Source organism: Stenella coeruleoalba, assembly GCF_951394435.1.
Source record: "Stenella coeruleoalba genome assembly, chromosome: 10".
NCBI classification, from domain to species: Eukaryota; Metazoa; Chordata; class Mammalia; order Artiodactyla; family Delphinidae; genus Stenella; species Stenella coeruleoalba.
Window position 1 is genome coordinate 80,217,163 of NC_137156.1, and position 27,953 is coordinate 80,245,115.

The 27,953-nt window shown below is 39.9% G+C and overlaps 1 protein-coding gene across 7 annotated transcripts in view; it reads right to left on the minus strand.

Annotated features, from left to right (window-relative positions):
- ADAMTS9 (ADAM metallopeptidase with thrombospondin type 1 motif 9) overlaps positions 1–27,953 on the minus strand; it is an 813,664-nt gene that overhangs the window by 546,920 nt on the left and 238,791 nt on the right. For all 7 annotated transcript variants that reach the window (XR_013830124.1, XR_013830125.1, XR_013830126.1 and 4 more), the window contains one exon: positions 22,291–22,393. The gene's annotated coding sequence lies outside the window, so the exon portion shown is untranslated. The remainder of the gene's footprint in view (positions 1–22,290; positions 22,394–27,953) is intronic.

Sequence of the window (27,953 nt, forward strand, 5' to 3'; positions counted from 1 at the left end):
TTCTAAGAAAAAGCACACGTTGTAAAATAAGCATTCTTCAAAGACAACTTGAAGACATCTGGGAATTCCAAAGGCTGAAAATTCCAGGAGTTCACAGAAGCTTTCACTAATTCCACTGATCTAAAGACAAAAAGGAGAGATGCAACTGTGTGCCCAAACTCATTTCTGATGATTTCTTCCATCCTACCCTTGCTGCCTCTCTGGGGGTGGTTGTGCCTGTGAAAACGATTGACATTGTCAGGAACAGAGTCAGCTTTCAAGACTGGAATGTCAGAGTAGAGTCTTCTTTTCCTCAGACCAGAAGAGGCTTGGTTGGGTAAGAATTTCCAGGTCTGAAAGGAGACAGAGCTGGAATATAGGAATTGATACAGATAAAGAGCACAAACACCTTGGGAGGGTGATATGTCAAGAGAGACTAAAACAGGGCAGGAACAAGATCATGAAGCAAGATGAGATAAGAAACCAAAAGACCCTGTCTACAAGCTCTAATGTATGTTGCAACCAAAGGCTGACTACATCCACAAAGTCCCAAATTACGTAATTGTAATGGGCACTTTCTCAGAAAAAGGAGAGATTTGTTTTTCCTTTTATGGCTAAAGAGAAAAGCATGAGAAGTAACCCCACTAGGAGTACAGAGTGCCATCATGTGAGCTGGTATATTTCAGGTGAGTTAGACTGAAAGGATTACGCAGTTGGGTTGATTTTACACAGAGAAAAATCTTATTTCTAAAGGTTTTGAGACACAAACTGGGGACAGGTATTAAAATGTCCAGGTGCCCTCTTTTGTTGTGAATAGACCATTAAATAACACACAGTTAGACAAAGAGCCAAAGAAAGGGGTTCTATTCCTAACTAGAATGTAAGCTCCAAGAGAGATTGTTTTGTTCACTGCTGTATTCCCAGCTCCTAGAACATGCCCAGCCCTTGATAAGTATCTGTTGAATTAATTAACCAGCTGTGAGGCCTCGGGAAGGAATCAGTCCACCTGTGTAATGAGAAGATTGGATTAGATCATTCTAGTTTTAAACTTTTATGGTTCTATCAGAAACTACAAGTGAAAAACTATCATCACATTTTTTATCTCCATCACCTACGTCACTTCTTCATTCAATGCCTACGTGATCTACTCCCGTATGCCTAGGTGTAGAAAAGTGCCTGGTGGGATACAGATGCTTTCAGCAGTCCAAAGATACATTTTGTTTATTTTTAAAGAGTTTTGCTTATTTTAATATATGTTGGAAAAATACAAATAGTTTTTCAACTCCATTTACGATAACGTTTTAGAGCTTACTTTTCAAATAAATTTAAGTTATAAGCAAGTTAACTGAAAGAAAATATTTTAAGTAAATTATAATGCAAGGTCTCCACAGAAAAAATCACAAAGTTGAGACAAAAGCAAGTGCACTTTGGGAAACAGTGATCTCCATCACTACTAATGGCATGTATCCTAAAACCTAATTTTGACTAGTGCTCTCAAAGGGAATGAATCACATCTAAAGTAACCATAACATTTAGCTGGGTCCCCTTTAGCACTATATCCCTGTTTGTGGTAAAGTAACTGCCTTAATTGTACTGTTATAAAATATATCTGTTCTTCTTCTGGCCATGATGGACTAATTACTACTGAAAGGACCACTCACCATAAACTATTAGCAAACAAGAAAAAATATATGAACTCACTGTTTTCAGACAGTGGTCAACAGGCAGCACAAGACTATGATCCCTGAGTGAAAGGAAACAAATGGGATGAGGACATAATATCCAAGAGACACTTTTCAGATTGCCACTTGGGGAAGGGAAACTCAGGTAGAACATGGGGACTCACCGAGTAGAGGAGACAGAAATCAAAGATTGAGGAAGTTGAAGTGACTGGAATTTGTAGGAAAGAGAACCAAAAGAGAAGATATATAGAAAAAAAAGAATTCCAAAAATGCACACAAGGGTGACTTTGAGTTTTGGGCTCATTTTTAAGCTGTATAGGGCAAGACTCCACAAAACAAAGAACTACTAGGGAAAGAACAATAACTGAAGAACTGTAAACTGAATGATTACCATATCTCCCACTGGGCTGAGATATACTTAAGTTGCAGTCAGCCAGACTGGAGACACACCACTGAATCCATTCAGAATTCAGCAGAGACCCTAGAATGTCCACGCCTCAGTTGGTGAACATTACCTCTAGAATAACGACTAATTTACACCTTCTTTAACAAATCTTAAAAAGGTTAAACTAATTCACACAAAATTTAAATGCCTGCCACATAAAAGAGCAACACTCTTTAAAGGAACATAATAAAATACAGACATTCAACAATGAAACATCAACAGTGCCCAGCATCCAACCAAAAATTACTTGACATGCAAATGACTAGGAAAAATTCTTTTCTCCATACCAGAAGAAAAATTAGTCAACTGAAATAGACCTAGAAGTGACACTGATGATGGAATTAGCAGACAAAAACTTTAAAGTAGCTATTATAAATAGTTTTAGAATTTATTTAAAAAAACATGAATGCAATAAGAGAAATGAAAACTGTTTTTAAAAAAAGAACAAATGAAACTCCTGAAACAGGAAAATATAGTATCTGAAGTAAAAAAAAAAAAATCACTAAATGGTTATAATAGTAGTTTTATGCTGTAGAAGACAAGGTCAGTGAACTTGAACAGAACAGAGCAGGGAGGATAGCATTTTCAAAAGCTGGTGCTGTAACAATCAGATGTCTGTATTGAAAAATATCAATATTGAACCCTACTTCTTCCTACACACAAAGGTAAACTAGAAACATCACAGAACTAAATGTAAAATCCAAAACTATAAAACTTTATGACTTTGTGCAGGCAAAGAGTTCTTAAGACACAAAAAATGCTAACCATTAAAGAAGCAAATTGATAAACTGGACTTTATCAAAAATAAAACCTTTTGCTACTGACAAGACACCATAAAAAATAAAACAGATGACAAGTAAAAGATTGAAAGAAAATACTCACAGTACACATCTTTAACATAAAATTCTACTCAGAATATTAAAAGAACTCTTATAACTCAATGATAAAAACACAACCCAATTTTTAAAATGAGCAAAATATCTGAACATACATTTCACAAAAGTGAAAAATATGAGTGGTTAATAAACACTAAAAAGATTTTTCATATCAGGGTCACCACAGAAATGCAATTTTAAACCACAATAAGATATCACTCTATACCCACTAAAATGATTAAAATGAAAAAGACTGATATTACCAAGTTTGGCAAGGATGTAGATCTGACAACAAAATATGATGAAGAAATGAAACAAAGAAACATAAACTGGGATGGGAACCTGGTGCCAACAGCTAATTTGTATTCTTGGTATTGCAATCCATATTTTCCACTGTTTTAAATAAATAATTCAACTTCCACATGGAAAAATGAAAATAAAAACGAAACAGAACAAAAGGGATATAGACCTGGAAATGTCATACATTGGCAGTGGGAGTGAAAAATGATATAAATATCTCAGAACACAGTTTGGTAAGTTTCTTATAAAGTTAAAAACAAACTTATCAGATAACCCATCAATTCATCTCCTAGGTAAGAACCTAAGAAAAATAAAAACCTATGTCTACACAGACTGTCTATTTGTATATGAATGTCTGTTGATACATACAATGTGAATGATTCTCAAAAACTTGAAAGCAGCCAAACACAATAGAGTACATATCACATTACTCCATTTATATGAAGATCTAAAACAGGTATATTTAGTCTATATTGATAAACATGTAATGGCACCTGGGGGTGGATTGGGAGGTTGTCTGGGCTGTGGCTGAAGAGACTATTTTAGTATGTTGGGAACTTTCTGTCTCTTGGATGATGGTTGCATGTGTTTATGCATACATCAAAATTCATTGAACTGTACATTTTAAATGAGTACATTCACTTTGTTGTATGTAAATTATACTTCAATAAATTTGTTAATATACCTATATGTATACACATACAGGTCAAAGTTATTGCAGGTTTCTGCCTATACATCTTTTGTACCATGTATCTTCTGGATATTTTTTTCTGTCAGATTTATGCTAGTCTACGTCTCTCCTTTCCTACTCTTGGTAGGTTTTAGCCCTTCCCCCAATACATTGCATGACCAACATAATAAGTGACAGCTGTTGTCATATCTACAAATACTTTCAGTTGTACAAAAAGAAAACCTCACAGGCAGTCCCCAGTTAGGTGGCATACCCATGAAAGGTTTGCAGTATACCAATTGAGACCCCCAAACCTACAATCTTCTGGCTCATATTAATGCCATGATGCTTGACCTAATTGTTCCTTATGCAGATCCTAAACAACTCTGCTTTGTTTCCCTTCTTCTAAACACAAACTAAGGATGTTATCCCAAGTCTATGTTCCTGAACACCATGCACTGGTGAAGGAAGGCAGACAGAAGCTTGGAGTAAGACTCAACATGCCTTTTCATGATCTGAAAGCCTGTCTGGACCAAAGTTAATACAGACTGTGGGTCTGGCTGCCAAAAACATCAGATTTTTGGTTTCAGCCCATGATTCAAAGGCTGAAAGTATGCCAACTGGGTAATGGTATCTAGGAATAATTCAGTCCAATTGTCTTTGTAGAATGAGGAACAAAATGAATGTCAACAACATTAAATAGCCAGAAAACAAAAGTACAGTCTCAGCTAGCAACAATAAGAGAATCTTACGACATGTAACTTACAGCATTACTGTTGATGAAGTTAGTAACCTTTAACAAGGAGAATTAGAATCAACAGCTGCCTGAGAGTTTGCAGCTGTAAATGGAAATTGACCAGGAATTCAGTTGTAAGAGGTACTACCAGAATATTTAAACCAGATTTTTAAAAGTTAGGTTAATTATAAATAAGTGACCCAAAATGTGGCATTAGAATGAAAATTACTTCCATTTCCTAGGAAAACTGGACCAATCTGTATTCAAAATATAGCAGAGTTAGAGAACTGTGCATTGATGGATTCATGGAAAGGACTTTTGGGTATTTAAACTGTGGCTTTGAAAGTGCAGAATAGGAAAATATATTTTTAAAATTCAATGCATGCACTTTTATCAGTGTACCATGTATTTCTCTGCTTAGATTTTATGGTGTTATTGTTGAGATGCTTATCATACAGCCTACTCAACTGGACCACGCTATGTCGCTATGTCGATGTACAGAGTTAATCAACAGACATGGTAAGTGATGAGGCCTCAGGGAAGAAGCACATTAAAGCTCAGCTCCAACACAATGAGTCATCAACCCCTTTGGGAAAGCAGAGCTGTTAAAAGAAACCAGGAGGCCATATTGCTCAGTGAATTCAGTGGGATCGAGTGGGAAGTTCAGAGTAAATTTATTTTTAAGATGTGTAGAAAGCTTAATAATTCAAAGTACTTTTCTATTCCAAAGCAAGTCACCCAATGAATCTTTCCATTTAACACTAATCAGTTTGCTTAATGGATTAGGAAGGGAAAAGATGCACTCCGAGTGATCCTTCTTTAAATCTTGCATTAAAAACTCCATTCACAGCCTCCGACAAATCTCTATTATCGCTGCAGTCACAACTTAAGTATATCTTTTGGTTTCAGGAAATTTGGGGGTGTTTAGGATGCTTGTCTTGTTCGGTGGTAAAATACCTCTTCAAACAAGCCAAGGCCTTACCAAAAATAGAAGATGCCATCCAACTAACAAAATGATCAGGTAATTTGGGGTAACTTCAATGCTTAGTGCAGCAGAATGAGATATGTTTATATCCTCCAACATTCCATAATCCTGTTTTAAAATATTTCAAAAGGAATAGTAAATAAACCTTGACTTTTGACAACTCTTTGCTGTTTATTCCCTTACTTACCCTTACAAGTATATCAGCTTGACGTCATAGAGTAAATAGTATCCTGGGGATTTTAACAACTAGTGATTATTTCATTTTAGACTCAAGGACCAAAGACAGTTGGACCTGCCTCTATGAATAACTGAGTAACATTCCACTGAAGGGTTTCTTACTTTTCACTGTCTTATTCAGAAACTACCAATAAAACATTACATTCAAACTAAATACAATTAAAAATGACTTTTATGGGCTTCCCTGGTGGCACAGTGGTTGAGAGTCCGCCTGCAGATGCAGCGGACACAGGTTTGTGCCCCGGTCTGGGAAGATCCCACATGCCACGGAGCGGCTGCGCCCGTGAGCCATGGCCGCTGAGCCTGCGCGTCCAGAGCCTGTGCTCCGCAACGGGAGAGGCCACAACAGTGAGAGGCCCGTGTACCGCAAAAAAAAAAAAAGACTTTTACGAAAGAAGAAAAAAATTAACACTGAACATTTTGACTTGGGAAAATTTGATTGATCTGTTACACTAGCTCCTTCTGTAAGACCAACTCTATTGTTGGCTGCTTACTTTTATCCCAGTAATAATATCAATCACAACTACAACTCTTCTCTCTGTTCGAGTCACTGTTCTAAGTCCTTTACATGTAACTCAATGAATTCTCTGAATAATGTGAAGCATTAGTTATCATGATCTCCATTTTGCAACTGAAAAAACACAACGAATAATTAACTTGCTCAGGATGACAGAGCTTAGGAAGAGATGAAACAGGGGCTTGAGCTCTGCACAAAATGACATCCTTAAATACACAAGGAACATAACAGGAGTGGGTCCATGAAGCTCCACCTATGGATGTCCTTCAACTAAAAATACCAGGCCTACATATCTGGAGAAAACTGTAATTCAAAAAGATACATGGAAGATGGCAGAGGACTAAGACATGGAGATCACCTTCCTCCCCACAAATACATCAAAAATACAACTACGTGTGGAACAACTTCTACCGAACACCTACTGAACGCTAGCAGAAGACCTCAGACCCCCAAAGGGCAAGAAACTCCCCACGTACCTGGGTAGGGCAAAAGGAAAAAGAAAAAACAGACACGAAAGAATAGGGACCGGACCTGCACCAGTGGGAGGGAGCTGTGAAGGAGGAAAAGTTTCCACACACTAGAAGCCCCTTTGCAGGCGGAGACGGGGGTGGCGGCGGGGGAAGCTTCCGAGCCGCGGAGGAGAGCGCAGCAACAGGGGTGCGGAGGGCAAAGAGGACAGATTCCCGCACAGAGGATCGGTGCCGACCAGCACTCACCAGCCAGAGAGGCTTGTCTGCTCACCAGCCGGGGCGGGCGGGGCTGGGAGTTGAGGCTCGGGCTTAGGTCGGAGCGCCAGGAGAAGACTGGGGTTGGTGGTGTGCACACAGCCTGAAGGGGTTAGTGCGCCACAGCTAGACAGGAGGGAGTCCGGGGAAAAGTCTGGACCTGCCCAAGAGGCAGGAGACCATTGTTTCGGAGAGCACGAGGAGAGGAGATTCAGAGCACTGCCTAAACGAGCTCCAGAGACGGGCACGAGCCGCGGCTACCAGCGCGGACCCCAGAGACTGGCATGAGACGCTAAAGCTGCTGCTGCCGCCACCAAGAAGCCTGTGTGCGAGCACAGGTCACTCTCCACACCTCCCCTCCCGGGGAGCCGGTGCTGCCCACCACTGCCAGGGTCCCGTGACCCAGGGACAACTTCCCCGGGAGAACGCACGGCACGCCTCAGGCTGGTGCAACATCACGCCGGCCTCTGCCGCCGCAGGCTCGCATCACACTCCGTACCCCTCCCTCCCCCCCGGCCTGAGTGAGCCAGAGCCTTCGAATCAGCGGCTCCTTTAACCCCATCTCGGTCTGAGCGAAGAACAGACGCCCTCAGGCGACCTACACGCAGAGGCGGGGCCAAATCCAAAGCTAACCCCCAGGAGCTGTGCGAACAAAGAAGAAAAAGGGAAATCTCTCCCAGCAGCCTCAGAAGCAGTGGATTAAAGCTCCACAATCAACTTGATGTACCCTGCGTCTGTGGAATACCTCAGTAGACAACAAATCATCCCAAAATTGAGGCAGTGAACTTTGGAAGCAACTGCAGACTTAGGGTTTCCTTTCTGCATCTAATCTGGTAGTGGCCTTATGTTTATCTTAGCGTAGTATTTAGAGTTTAGTATCACTGGTAGATTTGTTCATTGATTTGGTTGCTCTATTCCTTTATATATATATATTTTTTTTCCTTTTTCTCCTTTTGTGAGTGTGTATGTGTATGCTTCTTTGTGTGATTTTGTCTGTATATCTTTGCTTTTACCATTTGTCCAAGGGTTCTGTTGGTCTTTTTTGTTTTAGTATAGTTTTTAGCACCTGTTATCACTGGTGGATTTCTTTTTTGGTTTGGTTACTCTCTTCTTTCTTTCTTTTTTTATTACTTTTTAATTTTTTTATTAAAATTTTTTTTTCATTTTTTATTTTAGTAGCTTTATTTTCCTTCGTTCCTACCTTCCTCCCTCCCTCTCTCCCTTCCTTCCTTTCTACTTTTCTTCAGAGCCATGTGGCTGACAGGGTCTTCATACTCCAGTCAGGTGTCAGGCCTGTGCCTCTGAGGTGGGAGAGCCAAGTTCAGGACATAGGTCCTCCAGAGACCTCACGACTCCACATAATATCAGACAGCGAAAGCTCTCCCAGAGATCTCCATCTCAACGCTAAAACCCAGGTCCACTCAACAACCAGGAAGCTACAGTGATGGACACCCTATGCCAAACAACTAGCAACACACGAACGCAACCCCATCCATCAGAAGAGAGACTGCCTAAAATCATAATAAGCTCAGACACCCCACAACACACCACTGGACGTGGTCCTGCCCACTAGAAAGACACGATCCTCCAGAAAGATCCTCCAGAACACAGGCACTGGTCCCCTCCCCCAAGAAGCCTACACAACCCACTGAACCAGCCTTAGCCACTGGGGGCAGACACCAAAAACAACGGGAACTACGAACCTGCAGCCTGCAAAAAGGAGAACCCAAACACAGTAAGTTAAGCAAAATGAGAAGACAGAGAAACAGACATCAGATGAAGGAACAAGGTAAAAACCCACCAGACCAAACAAATGAAGTGGAAATAGGCAGTCTACCTGAAAAGAGTAATAAAAGTAAAGATGATCCAAGATCTTGGAAATAGAATGGAGAAAATACAAGAAGCGTTTAACATGGACCTAGAAGAACTAAAGAGCAAACAATGATGAACGACACAATAAATGAAATTAAAAATTCTCTAGAAGGAATCAATAGCAAAATAACTGACGTAGAAGAACGGATAAGTGACCTGGAAGATAAAATAGTGGAAATAACGACTGCAGAGAGGAATAAAGAAAAAAGAATGAAAAGAATTGAGGACAGACTCAGAGACCTCTGGGACAACATTAAATGCACCAACATTCGAATTATAGGGGTCCCAGAAGAAGAAGAGAAAAAGAAAGGGACTGAGAAAATATTTGAAGAGATTATAGTTGAAAACTTGCCTAATATGGGAAAGGAAATAGTCAGGTCCAGGAAGCACAGAGAGTCCCATACAGGATAAATCCAAGGAGAAACATGCCAAGACACATATTAATCAAACTATCAAAAATTAAATACAAAGAAAAAATATTAAAAGCAGCTAGGGAAAAACAACAAATAACATACAAGGGAATCCCCATAACGTTAACAGCTGATATTTCAGCAAAAACTCTGCAAGCCAGAAGGGAGTGGCAGGACATATTTAAAGGGATGAAAGGGAAAAACCTACAACCAAGAATACTCTACCCAGCAAGGATCTCATTCAGATTCGAAGGAGAAATTAATACCTTTACAGACAAGCAAAACCTAAGAGAATTCAGCACCACCAAACCAGCTTTACACCAAATGCTAAAGGAACTTCTCTAGGCAGGAAACACAAGAGAAGAAAAAGACCTACAATAACAAACCCAAAACAATTAAGAAAATGGTAACAGGAACATAAAAATCGATAATTACCTTAAATGTAAGGGCATTAAATGCTCCAACCAAAAGACACAGACTGGCTGAATGGGATACAAAACGAGACCCATATATATGCTGTCTACAAGAGACCCACTTCAGACCTAGGGACACATACAAAGTGAGGGGATGGAAAAAGATATTCCATGCAAATGGAAACCAAAAGAAAGCTGGAGTAGCAATCCTCATATCAGACAAAATAGACTTTAAAATAAAGGCTATTACAAGAGACAAAAAGGACACTACATAATGATCAAGGGATCAATCCAAGAAGAAGATATAACAATTGTAAATATTTATGCACCCAACATAGGAGAACCTCAATACGTAAGGCAAATGCTAACAGCCATAAAAGGGGAAACCAACAATAACACAATAATAGTAGGGGAGTTTAACACCCCACTTTCACCAATGGACAGATCATACAAAATGAAAATAAATAAGGAAACAGAAGCTTTAAATGATACATTAAACAAGATGGACTTAATTGATGTTTATAGGACATTCCATCCCCAAACAACAGAATACACTTTCTTCTCAAGAGCTCATGGAACATACTGTGGGACAGATCATATCTTGGGTCGTATCAAGCCTTGGTAAATTTAAGAAAACTGAAATCGTATCAAGCATCTTTTCTGACAGCAATGCCATGAGATGAGATATCAATTACAAGAAAAAACCTGTAAAAAATACAAATAAGTGGAGGATAAACAATACACTACTAAATAACCAAGAGATCACTGAGAAATTCAAAAAATGCCCAGAATCAAATGACAATGAAAACACGATGACCCAAAACCAATGGGATGCAGCAAAAGCAGTTCTAAGAGGGAAGTTTATAGCAATATAATCCTACCTCGAGAAACAAGAAACACCTCAAATAAACAACCTAAACTTACACCTAAATCCATGAGAGAAAGAAGAACAAAAAAACTCCAAAGTTAGCAGAAGGAAAAAAAAATCATGAAGATCAGATCAGAAATAAATGAAGAAGAAATGAAGGAAACAATAGCAAGGATCAATAAAACTAAAAGCTGGTTCTTTGTGAAGATAAACAAAATAGATAAATCATTAGCCAGACTCATTAAGAAAAAAAGGGAGAAGACGCAAATCAATAGAATTAGAAATGAAAAAGGCAAAGTAACAGCTGACACTGCAGAAATACAAAGGATCATGAGAGATTACTATAAGCAACTATATGCCAATAAAATGGACAACCTGGAAGAAATGGACAAATTCTTAGAAAAGCACAACCTTCTGAGACTGAACCAGGAAGAAATAGGAAATAGAAACAGACCAATCACAAGCATTGAAATTGAGACTGTGATTAACAATCTTCCAACAAACAAAAGCCCAGGACCAGATGGCTTCACAGGCGAATTCTATCAAACGTTTAGAGAAGAGCTAACACCTATCCTTCTTAAACTCTTCCAAAATATAGCAGAGGGAGGAACACTCCCAAACTCATTCTTCAAGGCCACCATCACCCTGATACCAAAATCAGACAAAGATGTCACAAAGAAAGGAAACTACAGGCCAATGTCACTGATGAACATAGATCCAAAAATCCTCAAAAGAAAAATACTAGCTAACAGAATCCAACAGCACATTAAAAGGATCATACACCATGATCAAGTGGGGTTTGTCACAGGAATGCAAGGATTCTTCAATATACGCAAATCAATCAATGTGATACACCGTATTAACAAACTGAAGGATAAAAACCACATGATCATCTCAATAGATGCAGAAAAAGCTTTCAATAAAATTCAGCACCCATTTATGGTAAAAACCCTCCTGAAATTAGGCATAGAGGGAACTTACCTCAACATAATAAAGGCCATATATGACAAACCCACTTGCAACATCATTCTCAATGATGAAAAACTGAAACCATTTCCTCTACGATCAGGAACAAGACAAGGTTGTCCATTCTCACCACTATTATTCAACATAGTTTTGGAATTTTTAGCCACAGCAATCAGAGAAGAAAAAGAAATAAAAGGAATCAAAACTGGAGAAGAAGAAGTAGAGCTGTCACTGTATGCAGAGGACATGATACTATACACAGAGAATCCTAAAGATACTACCAGAAAACTACTAGAGCTAATCAATGAATCTGGTAAAGTAGCAGGATACATAATTAATGCACAGAAATCTCTTGCATTCATATAAACTAATGATGAAAAATCTGAAAGAGAAATTAAGGAAACACTCCCATTTACCATTGCAACAAAAAGAAAAAAATACCTAGGAATAAACCTACCTAAGGAGACAAAAAGACCCTGTATGCAGAAAACTATAAGACACTGATGAAAGAAATTAAAGATGATACAAACACATGGATAGATAGACCATGTTCTTGGATTGGAAGAATCAACATTGCGAAAATGACTCTACTACCCAAAGCAATCTACAGATGCAATGCAATCCCTATCAAACTACCAACGGCACTTTTCACAGAACCAGAACAAAAAATTTCACAATTTGTATGGAAACCGAAAAGACCCCGAATAGCCAAAGCAATCTTGAGAAAGAAAAACAGAGCTGGAGGAATCAGACTCCTGGACTTCAGACAATACTACAAAGCTACAGTAATCAAGACAGTATAGTACTGGCACAAAAACAGAAATATAGATCAATGGAACAAGATAGAAAGCCCAGAGGAAAACCAATACACCTATGGTCACCTTATTTTTGATAAAGGAGGCAAGAATATACAATGGAGAAAAGACAGCCTCTTCAATAAATGGTGCAGGAAAATGTGGACAGCTACATGTAAAAGAATGAAATTAGAACACTCCCTAACACCATACACAAAAATAAACTCAAAATGGATTACAGACCTAAATGTAAAGCCAGACACTATCAAAGTCTTAGAGGAAAACATAGGCAGAACACTCTAAGACATAAATCACAGCAAGATCCTTTTTGACCCACCTCCTAGAGAAATGGAAATGAAAACAATAATAAACAAATAGGACCTAATGAAACTTAAAAGCTTTTGCACAGCATAGGGAACTGTAAGACAAAAAGACAACCCTCAGAATGGGAGAAAATACTGGCAAATGAAGCAACTGACAAAGCATTAATCTCCAAAATTTATAAGCAGCTCATGCAGCTCAATATCAAAAAAATAAACAACCCAGTCCAAAAATGGGCAGAAGACCTAAATAGGCATTTCTCCAAAGAAGGTATACAGATTGCCAACTAATACATGAAAGGATGCTTGCTCAACATCACTAATCATTAGAGAACTGCAAATCAAAACTACAATGAAGTATCACCTCTCACCAGTCAGAATGGCCATCCTCAAAAAATCTACAAACAATAAATGCTGGAGAGGGTGTGGAGGAAAGGGAACCCTCTTGCACTGTTGGTGGGAATGTGAATTGATACAGCCACTATGGAGAACAGTATGGAGGTCCCTTAAAAAACTAAAAATAGAACTACCATACAACCCAGCAACCCCACTACTGGTCATATACCCTGAGAAAACCATAATTCAAAGAGACTCATGTACCACAATGTTCATTGCAGCTCTATTGACAATAGCCAGGACATGGAAACAACCTAAGTGTCCAGCTACAGATGAATGGATAAAGAAGATGTGGTACATATACACAATGAAATATTACTCAGCCATAAAAAGAAATGAAATTGAGTTATTTGTAGTGAGGTGGATGGACCTAGAGTCTGTCATACAGAGTGAAGTAAGTCAGAAAGAGAAAAACAAATACCATATGGTAACACACACCGTATGCTAACACACATGGATTCTCAAAAAAAAAAAAAAAGGTCATGAAAAACCTAGGGGCAGGACAGGAATAAAGATGCTGATGCACTGGAGAATGGACTTGAGGACACGGGGAGGGGGAAAGGTAAGCTGGGACAAAGTGAGAGAGTGGCATGGACATATATACACTACCAAATATAAAATAGATAGCTAGTGGAAAGCAGCCACATAGCACAGGGAGATCAACTCGGTGCTGTGTGACCTCCTAGAGGGGTGGGATAGGGAGGGTGGGAGGGAGATGCAAGAGAGCGGAGATATGGTGACATATGTATATGTATAGCTGATTCACTTTGTTATAAAGCAAAAAGTAACAAACCATTGTAGGTCAATTATACTCCAATAAAGATGTTAAAAAAAGAAATCACCAGTAGTTTAACTGTGGCTTATTGAATGGCAACCAGGTCCAAGATGATGTCTTTTTCTGGTCTATTATTATGCAGTGGGGCAGAGTGAATGTTTGCTGAGCAGGCACTGAGATTGGCACTTTACATGTGGCATGGCACGTAAGGTCAGGAATTATGTCCTTTTTACAAATTTGGAACCTAAGGTTCAAAACACGTTCAAGGTCACACAGCTACTAGGTGGTGATGTTGGGATTCATCTCCTGGTCTATCTGATTACAAAAGCTCTTGCTCTTTCCACCATCCTAAGCTTTAACTCCCATCACGGAAGCCCTAAATACAAAGAAGAACAGGTATCATTGTCCAAGATGAGCTTCAATTGTCAGCTTATCTATTCAGATAGACATTTTGGCTTGGGAAAAGAAAATTACTGGTTAGTCCTTCACCCTATTTCAACTTCTTGTCTTTCAGTGTACATATGAGAGGATTAGCTTACAATTTTAATGTTTGCAAACAAATCACATCCGGTGATATCAGATTAGCTATGTCTTCCAAAAAAAACCCACAAAGTATGGGAAGGGTGGGAAAGTAACCTGACCTTGTTCTTGAGAATGGAGATGCTTAAAGGCATGTGTGAAAACCCCCAGGGGAAAATATTCACTATTTTTCACCAGTTCTGCTCAGTTTCTCTTGCCTCATCATTTCCTTATCGCCAAATATTGCATATTTACACAGGTGCTTCTCTGATTTAATTGTTTGGAAGCAGTCACTGGAAGCAAAGCTATGTGACTCAGCTTTGGTGATGCAGTCCAGCTGGGGTCTGACAGGTAAGTAATTACCACTAATCAAAGCCTAAATGAATTCAGGTTCTTCAAAGTCAGACGGGGGGAGGGGCAGGGGTTATAAATGAACTGTGAGAAATATCAGGAGAAGTAAGAGCTGGGCAGTCTAGTCTTGGACGAAAACAACAAAGAGAAGAGTGAATAGTAAGGGCTCGGCTGCCACATGTTTTGTAGCCGAAAGACCTCTGGCTGGGGCTCTTATCCCCCCTTCAGCCATCATTAGCTTGGGATCTCAGGAGCCTCCCCGTAAAACTGAGTCCAGTGATGAGGTAGGTCCTTTTCAGGCTTTACGGAGTATAATCTCATGATTTCATTACGCAGAATTCAGGTTTCTTGACATAAAGAAAAAATTTTCTTTCTCTGGGCTCTGTATCAGTAAATACTGCTTAAGATAAAAATCAAGAATGAACACATATTTATTCCTTAAGAGCAAACTATCATTTCTAGGTGCTTACTAACTGAACAGATTTAGGTGGGAGGCTATCCAACATCTAGAGGCCAGTGACTTCAGCAGAGATGTCCACGGAGTTTTCATGAAAGATACCTTCCCCAAGGCCTCGGCCCCTACACAATGTATTCACGAGCTTTGAGGACATTTGTTTAAAAGTCAGACTGTACTGGCTGTAGAGAGCCTTTCAGCCTTCTTTGCTGCTTCCTGGTAATGAACAAAACAGGGCTGATCTTTGTCAATAATACACTCAGGAAATGTGTAGTGCAAGACTGCAGCTTCCAAGCAGTTGTCACAGAAATCTAATTCCTTCAGTGTTGAGCACCATGCCCGAAGATGCCATCAGTATTTTGGGACCAGCCAGGATAGCTGTATCAGCCACAACAAGGTCATATTTTGATTGGTTTTCATCAATTTGACTTCGGTGTTTTTTTTTTCTTTTTCTGCCTCTTATAAAAGCATTTGGCTTCAAAGCAGGAAAAAAAATAATTTTTCAGTGGTAACTCAAAGTACTTTCTTATGGTCACTGGTAAAATGTGGGCTGGAGGATTTACCTTATGGCTTGGCTCCTGGCTAGAAGTAAGCAAGAGTCTAACATCAGGGGAAGACATTAAATGGCCACTTGAGTTTCTCCTCTTAATTCTCCTCTCTAGTCTGAAATGGTGATACATACCCCTAAGCCCTGAGTAGAATTCCCACCACAACCTTGAATGTGGGGGTCTGGGAGCAACACACGCCCTCTTGTATCAGAATGAGCACCTCGAAAATCCCAAGCGCAAAGAAAAATACCACCATCTCAAAGGAATGGTTCTGACAAACTAAGGTCTTCCGAGCTGCAGGGCTATGTGCTGACTCAGGGAAACTTAGGGCCACATGCTGAAAACATTTGCAGGCCTGGAAAATAACTGGTTTAATAATTCAAGATGCTTTTAAGTTACAAAGAAAAGAACTACATAAAAACAAATAAACCTCCCTTTCCACAAGTAACGGTGTAGGATAAACTACTCCTGAAATGAAAAACACAGAGCGTGCCATCAGATGCGTACCCAGCTTTATGCAACTCCTGAACAGCTGACAAAAAGTCCTCACCACCCCACGACCCAAGTGGACACACGGAAATATCCAGTTCATGACTTCAAAATTTTTAGATGAAAAGGAAAATATTTAGTCAATACCCCAGATGTATTTTCATCCGTATGTCATAATCTCAGTGCTTCCAAAGGGATTTTCCAAGTGTTCCATATTCCTGGATGATTTTAGGTTTTGTTTTTTTTTTTTACGGCAACACAACAGATATTACGATATACACCGTTTCTTAACCTCGGCACTATTAACACTTTGGCTAGATAATTCTCTGCTGAGGAAACAGTCTCCGCACTGTAGGATGTTTCAAATCAGCCTTAGTCACTACTCCCTAGGTGCCAGTAGCACTCCCCCAGTTGTGACAACCAAAATGTCACTAGACATTGCTAAATATCTCCTGGGGGAGCAAAACTGCCACCAGTTAAGAACACACTTCACTTACTTTTATTAATTCAGTCCCAGATACATCGTATTCGATAGGTGCTATTACTACCCTCCTATTTCTTCACCATTTATTAATAATAAAAATATAGCTGAGAGTGCTTTAAGAGATCTGTTCAATTGCATAGTCCAGTAAGTGGCAAAGGAAAGACTTCAACCAAATCTGCAAAGCTTAGACTCTTCATCCTAACACTGTGAACACCCAGAATCTGAGTTGAACAACATTGTAGGTGCTTTCTCTATAGTCTAAGATTTCTAAAATACAGAAATAAATAAATAAACACTTTTTTTTTTGAAAGTTACAAGATGACTGTATTGAAATTTCCTCCTAATTCAAAGATGCTCATTGGAAGGCAGGGAAGGACCATACAGTTGGCCATACTTGGAGGTGGGTAACTGAGTCACAAGTAGAATATACTCCTTAATACTTACTAGGTATTTCAGTTACTTGAACGAATAGACAGGTCTGAAGAGCCTGCCAGATTCACTATAAAGCAGACTGTTGTAACACTGGTTGGCAATAGATCCATTGTGACAATGGAAAGAGAATGGAATTTGGGAGTTGGGCACCCCTAGGGTTTTCAGCTCACTAGCTCTGGGAATTTAAGGAAATTGATTAACTCTCTTTAGCTTCCGATTCCTTATCAGAAAAAAAGAAGACAATCATAACTATCTTGCAAGGTGGTTATAAGGAGAAGTTAATACATGCAAAGCCCACAAACATAGAGCTTGCTATGGAATAGGTACTTGATGTATGGCAGCCATTGTCATGATTCATTTAATAGTTTTGAGTGACACAGAGAGAGAGAACAGACCTAGGGTTGCCAAGGTAGAGAGGGTGTGAGGGAGGGATCAGTTGGGAGTTTGGGGTTAGCAGATGCAAACTATTATACAAAGAATAGATAAACAACAAGGTCCCACTGTTAAGCACAGGATTCTATATTCAATATCCTATGATAAACTATAATGGAAAAGAATATGAAAAAAATGTATATAACTGAATCACACATCTATATATAACTGAATCACTTTGCTGTACAGCAGAGATTAATACAAGATTGTAAATCAACTATACTTCAACAAAGTAAATTTTCAAAAACAGTTGTGAGTGAGACATAAAAGGAAATTTTAAAACTTTTATTAGAGAATGGTGGGGGAGACAGACTTCATAATACTTATTGGGTTTTTACTATATACTAAGCACTGTGCCAAGTGCTTTACAGGAATTATTTAATTTGACTCATGAAGTTCACTGCCTACTAAACGTTTATATTAGGCGGCTCTTCTTTGGTTTGTCTACTTACCTGTTATCTGTCTCATTCACTTACAGGAGAGCAAGGAGCATGTCTATTTTACTCACTGGTATAGTCCCAGGGCCTCATACCTCAATCAATATTTGTTGAATTAGTAAAGTAACAAATCAGTGAAAGAAGAAAGGTCTCCCTGGAAAGGATCTTTGACTCTTCTACCAAGTACTCTTGATTCTTTGACGGCAGCATTTCTGGGATTCACTCATTTTTCATCATCCCCACAGGCACCAGGCTGCTCCTGACTCATTGCCTTGAGCCTGGACTACTGTAGCCACATCATAATTCTCACGTGGTTTCTAGCCTCTTCTCACTCCCACCCATGCTCCTTGCTGCTGCCATGGAATCTTCCTCACAAACCTCCCATCAGTCAATCATTACCAGTGACCAGGTCCAGGCTGAGCTGACATCTTCAACTCAAACCAAAGCCTTTCAGGATCGAGCTCAGCTTGCCCTCACTCGTCTCACCTACTACCACTGACTAATGTCATCCTCTATTCCAGGCAGACATGATCTGCTTGAGCACTCTGGTATGTGAACCTCAAGATCATCCCACCATTTATGTCGTGTATAGTTTACTGAGTGCCTCCTTCGATCAGGCACTACCTACTATGTGTGCTACAACACCAAACATGACTCCTGTCCTTTAGAGCTTAAGATATAGTTAAGGAGAAAAGCACCATAACAACTGCAATACAATATCAATTAATTTGAAAAGGGTTGTATAGGTTACCAGGTAGTGTCTGTTACCCATACTTGGGAGGTTCCTGGGGCAGGGGAAATACAAACTGACATCTGACAATTGAAAGATGAAGACAGCTTTTCTGGGAAAAATAGTGTAGAGAGAATAGTAGCATGCGCTAACCCTCCAGAAGGAGGAATATGGCTCATTTGGTGAACTGAAAATAGTTGAGAATATATGGAGAGTAGAATGCAAAGGAGGTAGAGGAGAGTGGACGGGTGGAAGATGTTTGGAGATGTGAGTGGTAATCACAGGTACGGGCTTATCCACCATTTGAAACCCACTCTCAAGACAATGGGGAATCACAAAGGAATTTTAAGTAAGTTAATTGAAATGTTACTATTTGAGACTCTATAAGAGGATGGCACTGCTGGGGCAAATAAGTTACCATTCTTTCCTTATAAAATACAGCCTTATATAGCAATTCCAGTTCCCCGCAGAAAAAGGGAATGTCACCTTTAGTGTAGTGAAATGATGTTTGCCCTCAGAGTCTGGAAGAGCTCTGAAAAGCCTACATTCAGGTTTCCCTGAGCTCCATCACCAACTTTGGTGCGTCTCTGTGCCTCAGTTTCCTCCTCTGTGAAATGATAGGAATTAACTGACTGTATGATCTCCCAGGGCTCTCTCAGCTCCTGCCTCCTTTGAATCCTGGCCTCTTGCAGATGGTCATTTTAAAGCTAAAAATTTTCTGAGAAAACCATCTGAGGAGCTTGTTAAAATCATAGAAACTTATGCAAAAAACAAAAAAGAGAAAAAGAAAAAAAGAAACTAATGCCTCAGCCTCTGAAATGTAGGTATATAGGTGTGAGGTGGGAACATTTTAAAAAAAAGTGCCCCAAGTGAATCTCACGCACTGGTCCTTAGACCAAACTTTTGAAAAACCCTGTGATGGAAGAATGAGTCCCTTCATTTACAGGAAAGAGCCCTGGGGATGCCCACTCTCTCGGGAATTGGCCCCTGGAAATCCAGTTAAATCAAAAGGAGTCCCAAGTATCCAATTATACTTTTAGAATGTAGAAGTCAGACTAGAATAGATCACCTCATGGAACGGAAATAGAATAAATATCCCCCCTTTTTATTTTGCACTGTGTGCCCTGGTGCCAGATCCTTGACACACTTCAGCTCCTCCACTGGTCACAACCAGACAGCCAGCGCTGCCGGATTCCAACATCACGGGGCTTAAGTTTGGAAAAGGATGCCTGTGGCATTTGTGGGGGAAGAGGAAGCATCACAAATGCTGACAGCTCTGGTTATCTTTTCTCATTTCCCATCATCCTGTCGCTGATGTTTCAACCACGTATTCAACACTAAAGCCCTTTGCTTTAGTGTTGCTTCCCCAACATGTTTTTCCTTTTAACCAAAACAACTATCTCATCAATATATTACCATAACATATGATTGAAAACATGCCACTCTCGGAGGCTGTGCTCAAGGGAATCAATTTCCCATCTTCTCCTTTCCTGCCAGATATGCCATGAAACAGGTAAGATCAGAATAAAATGCATCAAAGGATTCATCTGTGGAGATCTTTGCAGGAAATAATCCATCAACCTTTGAGACAGTCAATCTGGCTCTTAAAATCAGGGTAACTCCCTGCATACAAAAAAAGAAGCTAATGTCGAGCTTGAGCAAGCCTGACACCAGGTATTTTCAAACAATGAGAGACATGGACCATAAGGAGGATTTGATCTCAAAGGCGAAGCATGGATGCAGAGGAACACCAAGGAAACAGGCCTTCTGATACTGAGAACTATTCCCTTTTTATCGCCATCAAAATGTTCATGAAATCGAGGAAGATGACATAGTAGCCAGAATAGGCTGGATGTACAAAGCTTTAAAGCAACACTTGCTTTGATTTTTGCTTTAAGGTCACTAGGCATCTTTCCGCTGCAAAGTTCCAGGGGGATCTTGCTCATTAATGTCCAATACTGATCACATTGCCAGTGGAGCTCCCATAGCTCCCGTCTCAGATGTCAAGGTGTCCTAAGGGGGCAAAATGTATTTCGGACACAGACAGACCTGGATTTATATCCTTGCCCCGCCGCTTTCTAGCTGGCTGTCTCTGGCAAGTTGCAAAGCTTCTCACAGGCTGTGCTTCCTCATTTGTAATGGGAATAATAGCCAGTACTTTGGAGTCATGCCATAAAAATGAGAGGTGATGTGTAATATGCCTAGGACACAGCTTGGTAAAAGAAGGCATTTCACAGACAGTAACCGTGATAATTGAGTGGCATTCGAGTGAATTGGTTTCCTTGAGCTGAATCATAAACACCACCCTTCCCTCAACACAGGGGTCTGTTAAAAAGCGTTTCCGAAACTACTGAACTGGACAACGTTCTATAGACGCCCTCAGTACTCAGCAAAAAGAGGCTGCCGCTTTCAACAATCTCCAAGGTGGTAAAAAGCCTTTCTTAGAGTTTAGTAGCAGGCCTTGTTCTGCACAGGAATTTTCAACATTTTTACTGCCCAAATCTCCATGAAACAGTGTTTTGAGACTCTTATATATCAAACAAATGGTACTTACTAAATGATAAACTTATTTTCCCACTCTTTATTACTCTAAGGCATAAATTATTTTCTTATATAGGTTTTGAATTGACAGCATTCATTCATCAATACATAACTATAGAATACAATGTGTTACATGCTGGGGATACAACACTGACCAGGACTTGGTCCCTGCTCACAGTCTGATGGGGAGATAGGCAAGTAAAATGCCTGCAGGGTGACTGAGAGATAACCAAGGAAGGAGACACAGGAAGAACGCTTTGGGTCAAGGGAACAACCACTGCAAGGCTAACCACTCACTGCAGGTGAGACAACAAGGTGGATTCCATAAAGCAAAGCTCCTTGGTAGGGCAGGAGGGTGACCTCCCAACATACTGTCCTCCAGTGCCTCATGGTGGCCAAGTGTCTGGTTTCTATTAGACTTACTGCAAATTTCTTTCACATCACTGGTGCTTTCACAGACCCCTGTAGATTTACAGAATGCCAACAGAGAATAATAAAGGGCTTTGGGCCAAACAAATCCAAGCTAAATTCCCAATTCCACAGCAGAGTCTCTACATAACCTTGGGCTGGACACACGCCATCTTCAAGCCTCAGTGTTGACATTTACAAATGAAAGCATAAAACCTACCTTGCTGAATAGTTATGGCCATCACATATAGCAACGATTTGGTTATTAGAGTACCTAAAATGCACCCTGAAACGTGGTAGGCACTAAATAAATCACAACCATTAGCCATCACTGACAGCTGAAATCTGTAAATTTCCAACTGGGAAACACTAATAAAGGGCTTGTGATTAAAAACCAGATATATCCAATTTGGAGTTTTATGTTTTGGGGACCAAAACCCCTCATTAATAATAATCATACAATAATAATCATACAATACTCGCTACTATTGAGTACTTACTCTGGGCCAGGCACCATGGGAAGCATTTTTCATAAGTTCTTATTTAACTCTTACAACAATCCTATGAGGTCATTTGTATTTCATGAAACACTGCTCCCATTTTCTACAAAAGAAAAGAAAAAGAGCTCATGAACTCAAATATATTTTGACATTTTGGATTAAACAAAGTTAAACAGGTTTTTCTTCCTTCAGAACTTCTCAGGAACTTTAATCTGACAATAGGCATCATCAAATCCAAAACAGAGGAAAAGAGTCTAAAGGGTTTTTCAAATGCACTTGACCATTAAATCTCTTTTTAGTTGGATGAATATTAAAATATCTTTTTAAACATATTTTGTAAAACGCTAAAATAAAAATTATCAGCTCCATTGTATACCTGAGACATCTGCGCTCAGAGAAGTGAAGTAACGTGCCTGATGTCACACAGTTAGCAAGTAGGATGGGCCGTGATTTGAAACCACATCTTTCTAACTCCAAAAACCTCACTCTCGGCCACAGGACAATGCTTTCCAACCTTGCCCCAATTCTTAGAAACTGTTTAGGCCGCAAAAGCATAGGCTGTTAGGCTAAGCTCTTCTAAAGCTCTGAGGATTCTGGATAGGCTGGCCTCTTGAACAAGACCAAAGAAAGCCTGAGCGTATCAAGTCAGGAGTCAGAGTCTGAGAGAATGGTCATCACCCCCCATGCTAGGAAAAGGCTGTTTCCCTCAAGCCCCAGAGCTCAGGCCCCACCTATGTGGCCCAATTCTTCTCCATACCTCTGTACCGTTCTAGCAGTACTCGGTGACAACTCACACCTGGCTGTTCTCTCAGCAAAGGAAGCCCACCGCCAAGCATATTGCTAAAGTAAATAACTCACTGAGCCCAAACCTAATAACCCCTTCACAAAACTCAGAGACTACAAAAAAGAATTACCCATCCAGTTCCCTCGGCACGACGGGAACAGGCGAGACTTTCATTTACTCCAGCAGTCCATATGTTTGAAGGTCAAACAACACCTGGGTATTTCTTTGAAATAAACTAATTGAGCCTGAATGATTTAGAACCAGTCTTGCTGACAGGCCCACTGGATCACCAATGGTAAAGCAAGACCTGCTTTGGAAAACGCTGGATCCTCCAACCCCAGCATTGTCAAATGGCAATGAATAGTCGATGCTGTTCAAAGATTCAGACCTGGACCAAACTGAGTAAAGAGAACAAGAAAGGATGGCTTTCAAACTGCTCCAAAAAGGAGTCTTGGCCCCAGGTGTTGAGGAGGTAAAGAAATCAGACCCGGCCAAAGGAAAATCAGGCAGAGCGCCTAAAAAGGAATAGTTCCTAACCACTAAGTCTGCATATAAAGCACCTGGGAAACACGTTAACAATGCAGGCTTCCCAGCTGGCCTTTGCCTTTTGTTCCCCTTTTAGCTGGTTTTCATGGAAACCTTGTTTGTAAGAACAACACAGAATTAACACATACAGAGACCAGTGTGATTCAGAACAGGAGAGAAACATCCACTTCACCTGCTTGGTTTGCATCACAGGCCACCACCTACACCAAATGGTTGGCCTGGTTCGTGCACAGGCCGCTTCTACCTCAGGATCAAAGGTGGGCCTAGCAATGAAAACTCCCCTGCCCATTACGGCTTAGCCTCCTGAGTTCACACAGAAGTGGGACCTTGTGCTTCTCCATAGTATTTATGGCCACTGTGGTGAAATATTTCCTTGCTGGGCTGTTAATATCTTTTTTCCCCACTAGACTATCAACTCTATAAGGAACACACCCCTCTGGGTCACTACCACATCTCCAGAACCCAGCTTGGTACATTTAGGCACTCCTTAATTATTTGCCAAGGAAATAAACGAATGACATTAGAAACTAATAACAAGGCTAATCAGAATTTCCTGGAGTAAATATTCTGGGAGATGAATAGCTGTTGGAGGAAAAAAAAAAAAAACCTGAGACACTGCACAGGCATTGGTTTTTATCTTATAGTTAAAAAATGTATATTCTTGTCAAGAACTATACTGTTTAGTTTTAGTTACACTCCACCATTATGATTGAGGGAGATTTTGGAAACTGGAAATGATAATAATAACAGTGGAGTCGTAATAATAATGATAGTCAGAGGTCACATTTATCAAGGACTTGTGTGCCTAGCCTGGTGCTAGGTTTTGCCCATGAATTACCTCATTTAACTGTCTCAACAAACCCATGAGGTAGGCATCCCCATTGTAGAAAATGAGAGGAATGGGAGCTGACCATGAGAATTCCAGGCTGTCTGTGCTCTCAAATAGTATCCAGATACTGAAAGGAAATATTCATTCATTTGTGTATTCATTCATTCAACAAACATCTGAGCACGGGCTCTATTCTAGTACCGGACACTGCAGACAATAGCAAGCAAAAACAGACCTTGTCCCAATTCTTTTGGAGTTTACAGTCTAGTGGAGAGGCAGATGTTAACCAGTAACAATACAAATATGAAAAAAAAATACAACTGTTTTAAGCACTACGCAGGAGCAGTATAAGGTATTAGGAGGAATTAGTCGTTGTCAGCTTTCTTGAGCTAAGACCTGAAGGAAGAGTAGATAGTAACCAGGGAAGGAGGAGAGAGAAAGGCTTTCAAGAAAAAGCTGTTAAAAGGCCCTGTGGTAGAAAGAAACATAGTGCAAAAGTGGGGAATGAAAGAAAGCTGTAGAGGCTAGAATGGTGAGAGCACCAAGTCAAACAGAGCCAGAACGGTAGGTAGGCTCCAGAGCAGTGGTTTTCAAACCTGAGTATACACATCAGAATCATCCGGAGTACTTGTTAAAACACCATCTGCTGGATTCCATCCCCAGAGTTTCCAATTCATGAGATTTGGGGTGGGGCCCAAAACTTTGCATTTCAAAACACACACTTGTGTGATGCTGATGCATGCTGAGACTACAATTTGAGAACGACTGACCTAGACTATACAGCACCTGGTGGGCCAGGAGATGAATTTTTTTGGTTCTATCCCAAGGAGAATGAAAAATTATTGAAGGATTTTTACATGAAGGTGATATGACCCAATTCATCTTTTGAAAAATAAAAAGTCAACTAGAGTTGCAGGGTGGACTAGTCACAGGGTGGAGAAAAGACTACGTAGGGAGACCAGTATGGATGGAAATAGACCAGTCAGAAGGTATGTTGCAGTCGTTCAGGAAAGAGATCATCGTGGCTTGGACTAGGCTGACAGCAGTGGAGATGGAGAGAAGTAGATAGATTTGAGAGCATGAAATCTATAGGACGTGGTGGTGGATAGGAGGGTTATGGGAGAGAATTGTTCCCTGGCTTCTGCTTGAGCAACTAGACAGACACTGGTGCTATTCACTGAGGGACCCTGGACGGAGGACCATGCCTGGAGGAAAAGATGATGAGCTCAGTCTTGGGCTTGCTGACTGTGAGGTACCTTTGAGGCATTCAAAAGATGGCAAGTAGACAGCTAATTTAAGAGTCTGGAGTTAAGTCGTGAGATCAAGACTGGAGATAAAAATTGGGAGTTATCTGAGTGTATGTGAGATATGAAACCCTGGGAGTAGATGAAATCACCAGGGAGAGAAATTAGGATAAGAGGAGCAGAGGACCTAGAACCTCCAATATTTAGTGGCTAGTAGAAGGTGAGCCAAAAAAGGAGAGAGACAAGAAGTAATAGGACCCAAATCAAAGAGAATTGTGCCCTGAAGCTAAGGAAAGGGAGGCAACAGTAGGCAGTAATGCAGGTGCTTCTCAGAGGTCAACTAAGATGAGGAATGTCTATTGGCTTAAGAAGGCAGACCTCACTATGATGACAGCTAATATGGCGAAGGGAGAGAGGAGAGATGAGGGCCAGGCTATAGCAGAAATTGGAAGGACAGAGTGTTTCATCCCCAACCTTCATTTGGTATTATTTTCAATCTCTTCCCGCCCCAGTGATGGTCCAAACCCATTACTTCCCCTCCCCATTTACTGCCAAATGAATCAAGAGTTCACTCTTTCCTTTTTTACCTCCCATTTACCCTTCCTACCACTCCAATGTGCCTTCTAGTCTCATTACATTTTTATTAAGTACCATATTCATTGTTTATTTGTTGTACCAACCCACCGAATAGTTGCAAAACTTTACCTACGCTTTAACAAGAAAGATCCCATCTTTTTTCATTACAGGTGATCTCAAGAATGCTAGGCCCTAGGTTTTGCTTTCCTTTCTTTCATTGGCCAATTACCTTTGGAGAATGGACAATCATGGGAAGATCTGCTGACTCAGCAGCAGAAGGTAAAAGCAATGGAAAGTTAAAGATCACGGAAGTCCTTTACTTATATCAAAGTCTACCTGAATGTCTACGGTGGAATTTTTTTTTTTTCCTCTGGCCCAAATTACTCCCTGTTCAACAGCAAACTTCAAGTTTGGGATTCAGAGCCAGCTAGATTAGGACACAAACCTTAGCTCTACAAATTCTCAGCCGTGTAATCTTGGACAAGATGCTCAGTCTCTCTGAGACTCATTTTTTATTCATGGATAAAATAAGTATAAGGATACATACCCTAAAATATGGTTGTAAAGGATTGACTATTGGTCACAGTGCCTAACTCATGCTAAGCAATTCACACATTGTAATCGTGACTGCAGTGGGCTGAGCAAACACCAAGAAGAAGGATGAAAAGCAACCCTACAAAATGGAATTGTTTTCCAAAACGTATCCTTAAATCCTGAGTATTTATTTGGGTTTTTCTACACTAGTCCCTTTAAAGAACTTTAAAATCCATTACACTTTTAAATTCATTCACTTTGGATTGTGCCTTTTTCAATCAAAATTGTACTCTTCCAAAAAAAGGAGCACGCTGAAGTTGCTTTTTAAAATAAAATACTCCCAAAGGGGGAGGTGAGGTGGGGGGGATAGATTGGGAGTTTGGGGTTAGGAGATGTAAACTATTATATTTAGAATGGATAAACAACAAGGTCCTACTGTATAGCACAGGCAACAATATTCAATATCCTGTGATAAAACATAATGGAAAAGAATATGAAAAAGAATGTATATATATATAGATAGATATGAATATGTGTGTATAAATATATATATATACCTGAATCACTTTGCTGTACAGCAGAAATTAACACAACATTGTAAATTAACTCTACTTTAATAAAATAAATTTTTAAAAAATAAAATAAAATACTCCCAAGTTTTTAGTGTTTAGCTTCAGCTTAAATAAAAACAAGTAAAGAGGTGGGTTATAAAACAAGGGGAAAATACATTAATTGAACAGGTTGGTTTTGTTTAGATATGCAGATAAATCAAACATAAGGAAAAAACAAAGCATGGCCTAACACTTTTTCCGAAGGAAAAAAAAACCCAGAATAGACAATATAAATGTATATCATTCATTCATTCATTCATTTGTTCATTCATTCAACATATCAGCTTTGAATGCTTGCTTAGTAAAAGGCCCTGGGCTAGGATCAAAACCAAAAGAATCAGACTTTGTTGTTGTTTGTAAACTCCCACCCTGCCAGGTACAGCCTTGACTCATTGTTTAAAGTAAAAGTAGAATGAACAGGTCAGATGCCAAAGAGAAGAGAAGAGGTGTGATATATGCATGGATTGTCTGCAATTTGGTACAAAGAAACCATGAAAATATTGCATCAAGATTTCTACATCGGGCTTCCCTGGTGGCGC